We start from the raw sequence: 8,072 nt of genomic DNA, 5'->3' as shown, positions 1-8,072 counted from the left end.
TGTCCTGTAAAGCCCTTAGGCTGTGTTCACTTTTCTTGAATTTTTTTCTTTCTGTTTCTCATACTTAATAATTTCTATCGTTCTATCTTCTAGTTTGTTAATTTTTCTTTCTGCTCAGATCTGCCTTTGAATCTCTCTACTAAATATTTCAATTGTCCTTTTTAGCCCAGAATGGTTATTTTTTTGTTTCATTTTAGGTTTTCTATCTCTTTATTGATATTTACATTTTGTTTTTACATTGTTTTCTTAACGTTCTTGACATCTTCCTTTAGTTCTTTGAGCATTGTTAAGACAGTTATTTTAAATAAAGTCTTTGTTTAGTAGTTCTGCCATCAGTTCTTTTTCATCAAGTGTTTCTGCTGATTAATTTTTTCCTTTGAATAGGCCACAATTTCCTGGGTTTTTTTTGTATACTTTGTAAATTTTAATTGAAAATTGGATATTTGATTCTAATTATGTGGTAACTCTGGAAATTAGATTCTTCTTCTTCTCTAGGGTTTGATTTTTCTTGTTTATTTATTTGTTATGATTATAGGCTATCTTCAGGATTAGCCTGAGGTGAAAACTTAGGGTCCTCTCAAGTCTTTTCTGAGCCCGTGCTTTTTCCTGACATGCACAATCACTTTCTAAAGTTCATTACATATGCAGTGCCTTTTGAATGTCCTAGTAATTAATGTCTAGCTTCCAAAAGGGGAAATAAAATAAAGGGGGCAGGCAGGGAAAGTGTACCAGCCCTTTAAATTCTCTGGAAGTCACTTCAGCTGGATGAGGGGGAGAAGTTTGAAAAAATGAGTGAAGGTACAACAGCAATGGCTCCTGTCTGTCTGTATCATTGTGATTAGAAGCAGCAATCAGTGATAAGAACCTCGATCCATGATGTTTGGAGGACAGGGTGTATTTTTGCACACTCAGACCCTTCCAAGCTGCGTGCAAGCTGCTCCTAGAGCACGTGCACAGCTGTCTGCCATGGGACTGATGGTGGGGGATGGGTAGCTGCTATTGTGCTATGTGCTGAAATTAACTAAAATTAACCACAATGATCTCTTTTGGGTATATATGCAAAATAGGAGTTGCTGAGTCGTATGGTAGTTCTATTTTTAATTTGATTAGAAACCTCCATAGTGTTTTCCATAACGACTGTACTACCTTACATTTTTTCCAGCAATGGAATAGGGCATCCTTTTCTCCACATCCTTGCCAACTTTGTTTTCTCTTATCTTTTTGAAAATTGTCATCTAAAAAGTGACAGGTGATATCTCACAGTGGTTTAAATTTGCATTTTGCTGATGATCGGTGATATTGAATGCCTTTTCATGTACCTCTTGGCTATTTGTATGTCTTCTTTAGAGAAATGTGTATTCAGCTTCTTCGCCATTTTCCAGTTAGGTTGTTTTTCTGCCATTGAGTTGTAAGAGTTCTTTATAAATTTGGAATATTAATTCTTTATTAGATATGCAATTTGTGAATATTTTTACCAGACTCTAGATTGCCTTTTCATTTTGTTGATTTTTGTTTCTTTGCTGTGCAGAAGCTTTTTAGTTTGATATGATTTCATTTATTTATTTTTGTTGTTGTAGCCTGGGGTTTTCATGTGATATCCAAAAAAATTGTTGCCAAGGCCATGTCAAAGAACTTTTTTTCCTATGCTCTTTTCTAGAAACTTATGGATTCAGGCCTTATATTTAGGTCTTTTATCCATTTTGAGTTGATGCTGTGTATGGTGTAAGATAAGGGTCAATTTCATTCTTTTGTATGTGAAAATTCATTTTTCCAGGCGTCATTCATTAAAGAAACTATCCTTTCCCCATTATATGTAGAAGGATTGTGAAAAAAACTTCATGTGTGGTCAGGTGGGCTAAAACCGAATGAATTTATTATGAGTTTTAAAAAAATGAGCATTAATATAAAAGCATCTAGTCTTTCATTTTTTAAAATTATACTTTAAGTTCTAGGGTACATGTGCACAACGTGCAGGTTTGTTACATAGGTATACATGTGCCACGTTGGTGTGTTGCACCCATCAACTCATCATTTACATTAGGTATTTCTCCTAATGCCATTCCTCCCCCAGCCCCCGATCCTCTGACAGGCCCCAGTGTGTGATGTTCCTTGCCCTGTGTCCATGTGTTCTCATTGTTCAACTCCCACCTATGAATGAGAACCTGCAGTGTTAGGTTTTCTGTCCTTGTGACAGTTTGCTTAGAATGATGGTTTCCAGCTTCATCCAAGTCCCTGCAAAGGACATGAACTCATCCTTTTTTATGGCTGCGTAAAAAAAAGCACAAAATAACCCAGGGTTTCCTTGGAGTGTTTATAGAAGACTAAGAAAGATTTTCTTTACCCTTTAAGTGATCTGCATAAGGAAAAATAAAGAAGAAATTCTGTGTTTTACCAAGATAATTTCTTTTACTTTATGTTGTCTTTTATTAGCTCTTTTGATTGCTTAAAAAATAGAATCTTCTTAAGGTTAAAAGAGCTACTTTTTTTTTAAACTGTGTAACTTTTCCGTATTTGCTTTTCATTGTTTCATAATTACTGATGATTCTGTATAACCGTGTGTTTTAAATCTTTTGACATTTTTTACTAACTTTCCAAAATCAAATTCCAAATGACATCTTTTGACCTTGAACTATTTGATATGTTAAATTATATGGGAAGTATTATTAAATAAGAAATTATATTTAACCTTCTTTGAGTTACATTTGTATGAATATGTTATTAATATGTGTTCCAGAAACTATTTGAAATTCCTAGCAATCTGATATGTCTTGGTATAAGGCTATCTGCCATAATTTTGGTTATGTTCATTGGGAGTTATACCTGATGTAAATGACGAGTTGATGGGTGCTGACGAGTTGATGGGTGCAGCACACCAACATGGCACAAGTATACATATGTAACAAACCTGCACATTATGCACATGTACCCTAGAACTTAAAGTATAATAATAATAAAAAAAAGATGTATGCCACAAAAGTAACAAAATTTCTTTGCCAATTGTGTCATTGTTATAGTAAGCTCTTATCATTTCTTTAACCATGCCATTTTGTTTATAGTTAATTACTTTATTCTGATGCTTTTCTAAAAAATTTTTTGTTTTGTAAGCCATTATATTCCTAAAGTGCTTCATCCTTAAGGAGATTCATGGGAAGGACTCTGACAGAAACAGGTTTCTGATGGTTTTCAGATAATACCTTTGAACTGGGTAAGAATTTCCAAAACTCTAATGAAGAAACTGATGGCTTCATAAAACTACTAACCAAAATCAAGCAGAACGAGAATTAATTACATGGAATTGAATGAACTGATGAAGATGGATTAATGACTTTTAAGTTTGGAATTGTGCTGGTTCTTTTGATGTTTTGTTTTCCAGATTTAAGGAAACCTTTTTCTTTTAAGCTATCTAAAGTTTCTAGCAAATTGGTAAAGTTCCTTAAACAAAAATGAAAATATTTACTTCCTCCCATCTGATCTCTTCAGAATTTGGAAATTATTATGAGTATTCTTATTTTTATGGCAATATAGTTATTTGTATAAATTCGGGAATAGTCTTCTCTCTTTATGACAGGATAGATAATTGGAAATATTGGTTATGTAACCAATGCTTTGACTAGGAAGTCATATTTGAGAATGTATGTAAAATGAACCTATAAGTACTTCAGCCAATTCTGAAGTCTGCCTTGGTTTGGCTTCTGATTCTTGAGGTTTTTAAAAGTGCAATCTAGGATTCCTTATCAAAAGTTCCAGTAAAACAAACTTTAACAAAGCCATGTGGTCAATCACTAGTTTTGTGTCCTTTATGTAAATAATCAAGCCAAGTTTGATGATATTAAGCTTATTTTGCAAACAAATTAGACTTACTGTATCTTTTGTAGAAATAGAGGTGATTGTAGAGAGACAAACTATGTTCCAAAATAAAAACTATAGTACACCTGTTATTAGATTGTAACTAATACTCATTGTTTTTGAGTTTTTATTATCTACCTGTAGACTGGACTAGATCCTGAATTATTCTAATTTTTTTCGGTATCTAGCTACAATTCTCCAACTAAGAGCAAGAAGTGTTCTGTTCATGAATCCCTATAAGGTGAAGCTGGACAACTAGATGTAAATTTCAAGGGACAAATCTTGTACCTGATGTTGGGCCACTCAGAGAGTCCACCAAAACGTGTGATGTTATAACCACAGATGTTGAACCTGCAAACCAGGACAAGAAGTTGGCAACTTCATGCTGTGCACAGCTTTTCCCAAGACATCAGACAAGACTCCCTATCATGAGACTCTTACCCCTTCTAATTTTTTTTTGTTTTAAAGATGCATTGTCTCACTCCATCACTGAGGCTGGAGTGCAGTGGCGTGATTAAAGCTCACTATAACCTCAAACTCCTGGGCTCAAGCAATCCTCCTGCCTCAGCCTATTGAGTAGCTGAGACTATAGGTATGTACCACCCTGCCCAGATAATTTTTAAATTTTTCGTAGAGATGAGGATTTACTGTGTTGCTCAGATTGGCTTCAAACTCTTTGACTCAAGTGACTTTCCCACCTCAACCTCCCAAAATTCTGAGATTACAGGCATGAGGCACTGCACTTGGCCTTACCTCTCTTAAGTTTTTCTTACTTGTGCCTACCTCCTGCTGTAGTTATGGAATTTCACAATCAGTAGCTTCTATAGGCAACATGACAAAATGTCAGATATGCCATGCCAAATCCAGCTTTTTTACATGACCTGAGAGATCCTTTAGTCCACCCAGTGACTAACTTTAGTAACAGCCCTAATATAACTGCTTGTTCAAATTACACTACTGCTCTATTTTATAGAGTCAGACTTCTAGACCCACATATTCTCACTCCTTGCTTTTATTTAACTTAGTTATGGGATACTAGATAACAGAATTTCTATTTAGTAGCTGGACAGGAAGGAGTCTGTGCAGTTGCTAACACTTCTCGTTAAACATGGATAAATACACTGGTATTTTCGAGATTTAGTTTCAAAAAATAAATGAGTAGGCTACTTGGTTAAAGTGGGTAGATTCCTGATGTGGCTCATTCTTCGATCTATTTAATTTTAGTTGGTTTTGCTCATGGAGACTCTGGCCGAAGGGCATACTCAAACGTTTGGTGTTATCTTCCTTAGAGTCAACATATTAGCCTGTTCTCATGCTGCCAATAAAGGCATACCAGAGACTGGGTAATTTATAAAGGAAAATGGTTTAATGGACTCACAATTCCACATAACTGGGGAGGCCTCACAATCATGGCAGAAGATGAAGGAAGAGGAGAGGCATGTCTTACATGGTGACAGGCAAGACAGCTTGTGCAGGAGAACTCGCGTTTATAAAACCATTAGATCTTGTAAGACTTACTCATTACCAGGAGAACAGTATGGGAGAAACCACCCCCATGATTCAGTTATTTCCACCTGGCCCTGCCCTTGACATGTGCACATTGTTACAGCTCAAGGTGAGCTTTGGGTGGGGACCTAGCCAAATCATGTCAGTCATAATAGTAGTAGTAGTAATCTTCCTGGTGTGCTGTATCTTCTCAGAAAGTCTTAATAGCTACATGCAGCCATGTGCTGAATGCTAAATGGTCTCTCCCTGCCTGGATGACAAACTCCAGAAGATGCATGATAACAAGGACACTGTAATCTATGAATAACATGATGAGACTGTAAACTCAAAACAATGGTGATGGAGAGTGACAATGATGCTCTAACCTAGGTGAGTGCATGACCCAAAGCGGGGGAATGGTTAAACAAAGTTTATGGGATACTATTATTTTGAACTAGCCTTCTATACTAGGCCCCAGTAGACCAGCTCAAACCAGAATGGAGTTATTTGTGCTAGGTGCCAGATAATCAAACTAAACTTTGAAATGGGCCAGTTTTCCATCAAATAACAAAAGATTTCAGTCAACCTGAGTCAGCATAATATGGAAGTCTACTCTGTTTTTTTTTTTTTTTTTTTTTTTTTTTATACTTTAAGTTCTAGGGTACATGTGCATAACGTGCAGGTTTGTTACATATGTATACCTGTGCCATGTTGGTGTGCTGCACCCATCAACTCGTCAGCACCTATCAACTCGTCATTTACATCAGGTATAACTCCCAATGCAATCCCTCCCCCCTACCCCTCCCCGTGATAGGCCCTGGTGTGTGATGTTCCCCTTCCTGAGTCCAAGTGATCTCACTGTTCAGTTCCCACCTATGAGTGAGAACATGCGGTGTTTGGTTTTCTGTTCTTGCGATAGTTTGCTGAGAATGATGGTTTCCAGCTGCATCCATGTCCCTACAAAGGACACAAACTCATCCTTTTTTATGGCTGCATAGTATTCCATGGTGTATATGTGCCACATTTTCTTCATCCAGTCTGTCACTGATGGACATTTGGGTTGATTCTAAGTCTTTGCTATTGTGAATAGTGCCGCAATAAACATACGTGTGCATGTGTCTTTATAGCAGCATGATTTATAATCCTTTGGGTATATACCCAGTAATGGGATGGCTGGGTCATATGGTACTTCTAGTTCTAGATCCTTGAGGAATCGCCATACTGTTTTCCATAATGGTTGAACTAGTTTACAATCCCACCAACAGTGTAAAAGTGTTCCTATTTCTCCACATCCTCTCCAGCACCTGTTGTTTCCTGACTTTTGAATGATCGCCATTCTAACTGGTGTGAGATGGTATCTCATTGTGGTTTTGATTTGCATTTCTCTGATGGCCAGTGATGATGAACATTTTTTCATGTGTCTGTTGGCTGTATGAGTGTCCTCTAGAGTCCTCAGAAATAATACCACACATCTACAGCCATCTGATCTTTGATAAACCTGAGAGAAACAAGAAACGGGGAAAGGATTCCCTATTTAATAAATGGTGCTGGGAAAATTGGCTAGCCATAAGTAGAAAGCTGAAACTGAATCCTTTCCTTACTCCTTATACGAAAATTAATTTAAGATGGATTAGAGACTTAAATTTTAGACCTAATACCATAACCACCCTAGAAGAAAACCTAGGTAATACCATTCAGGACATAGGCATGGGCAACGACTTCATGTCTAAAACACCAAAAGCAACGGCAACAAAAGCCAAAATTGACAAATGGGATCTAATTAAACTAAAGAGCTTCTGCACAGCAAAAGAAACTACCATCAGAGTGAACAGGCAACCTACAGAATGGGAGAAAATTTTTGCAATCTACTCATCAGACAAAGGGCTAATATCCAGAACCTACAAAGAACTCAAACAAATTTACAAGAAAAAAACAAACAACCCCATCAAAAAATGGGCAAAGGATATGTCTACTCTGTTTTAATTCCATAGTGGAAGAAACTTTGAAACGTCCAACCTGCTTCTTGTTCTCTGTTTCTACTTTCTTCAGCTCTTTTCTGCCTAAAAAGTCAACCTCCTCTGCTGAGCTAATCAGAACCCTCATTCTGTTTTATACAATGAAATGCTACCTGATTCTAGAATAATAAATCAAAGCCAATTGTATTTTTAACCTAAATTTGTTGTAATTTTGTCTTTTGACACTGCATTCAGTCAGTATTTCTAGTGGATGAAATTGAACATAAGCAAATGTAAAATTCAGTTAGGCTTAAATTGTTTACTAATATATCAATAGTGTTGTAACTAATGTATGTGTGTGTTCAAAATAAAAGAGCTGATGTGATTATATTCCCTTTCTTATATTAACAGTCTTTTCCTCTCTCTCAAATCATGCTCCTCAGTATACAAAGATTCCAAGGACTGCCAGTTTCAAAAAATACCTCAATTCCATGTACATCTTAGGTCTTTCCATGGCACCTCTTAGACTCTCTCCTGTATCCCTAAGGTCTACGTTTCACTGACCCAACCTCTTGTAAGAGACATTCTTGCATATTGCCTTCACTTCCTCATCTTTAAAACCTATGGCCATACATCTAAAATCTTGTCCTATCACTGTGTTGAAACTGCTCTTTCCCTTCCTTCCTTCCTTCCTTCCTTCCTTCCTTCCTTCCTTCCTTCCTTCCTTCCTTCCTTCCTTCCTTCCTTCCTTCCTTCTTTCTTTCTTTCTTTCTGAGAGGGAGTCTT

Source organism: Papio anubis, chromosome 12 (genome assembly GCF_008728515.1).
Source record: "Papio anubis isolate 15944 chromosome 12, Panubis1.0, whole genome shotgun sequence".
Taxonomy (NCBI): domain Eukaryota; kingdom Metazoa; phylum Chordata; class Mammalia; order Primates; family Cercopithecidae; genus Papio; species Papio anubis.
Note: the sequence above shows the minus strand (reverse complement) of the source record.